The following is a 990-nucleotide window of genomic DNA, read 5'->3' on the forward strand; positions in this document are numbered from 1 at the left end:
CGCATCTGGCATCTACAGCTGACATGCCCCCAGCCTTTGTGCAAAGGGTCCATGACAAAGGCTGGGCTGTACAGGACCATCCGGAGGGTCCTAGACATCGACGGCTGGTATCTCATGGCCACTGAATACCTGGAGTGCCGCTGATGTAAACGTTCTTCTATCACAGGAGTGGGGACAGCTCGTGGTGCGCCTCGACATCTGGCACCTGATGCGACACTTCGCATCAGGTGTGACCACAGAGTGCCACGACCTGTACCCAACCTTCATGAGGCAGCTGTCTCATTGCATCTTCGAGGTCGACGCCGAAGATGCCCGCCGTCTCACCGAGGCTAAGCGGTCCAAGCTGGACAGGAAGCACGGGATGGTTGGCCTGACTGATGCTGAGGTGATGAAGAGGATCTCCAAGGAGGTGTGGAGGCTCCACTGTTGGCCCAGGACACGTGGGGCCGTGGAAACCGCACTCCTCATCAAGGATCTTCTTGGCTGCAACATGCCACCAAACAGCAGAGCACCACCACACATGTACTCCCCCTGAGGGCCACGTTCAGGGCCGCATCTGAAGTTACAGACCTCTTGATCATCTCCAGCAGCAGGAGCTAGTCATTCGGTGTCAAGAAATGTGTGCTGTTTGAAACATGATAATGAAAACATCTTATTGTTTCCGCCCAGTCTCGAACCGGGGACCTTTCGCGTGTTAGGCGAACGTGATAACCACTACACTACGGAAACTTGATATCTAGCTTTGTGCTGCATCAAGCCAAAATCAGATATTAGTCCTCCATGCTTGGTTAATAAGTGCTGAAAGCGACCTATGGTCACGTTGTACAGTTTAAACAACAAGTTGTTCCAAAACGTGTCATAGGTTTCCGCCCGGTTTAGACACCTCTCTAAAATGTTATTTGTGATTAAAAAGTCATTTACTTGGTTAAACACAAGTTTTTCCAAGATTTTACTTAAAAATGGTAAGTTCGATACAGGCCGATAATTATT

The 990-nt window shown here is 50.2% G+C and overlaps 1 non-coding gene across 1 annotated transcript; it reads right to left on the reverse strand.

Moving 5' to 3' along the window:
- Positions 1-656: 656 nt before the first annotated feature.
- trnav-aac lies at positions 657-729 on the reverse strand. Its single transcript has one exon. It is a non-coding gene; the product is annotated as a tRNA-Val (tRNA).
- Between the last annotated feature and the right edge of the window lie 261 nt (positions 730-990).

The sequence above is a fragment of the Plectropomus leopardus genome, unplaced genomic scaffold, assembly GCF_008729295.1.
Source record: "Plectropomus leopardus isolate mb unplaced genomic scaffold, YSFRI_Pleo_2.0 unplaced_scaffold71438, whole genome shotgun sequence".
Classification (NCBI taxonomy): Eukaryota; Metazoa; Chordata; class Actinopteri; order Perciformes; family Serranidae; genus Plectropomus; species Plectropomus leopardus.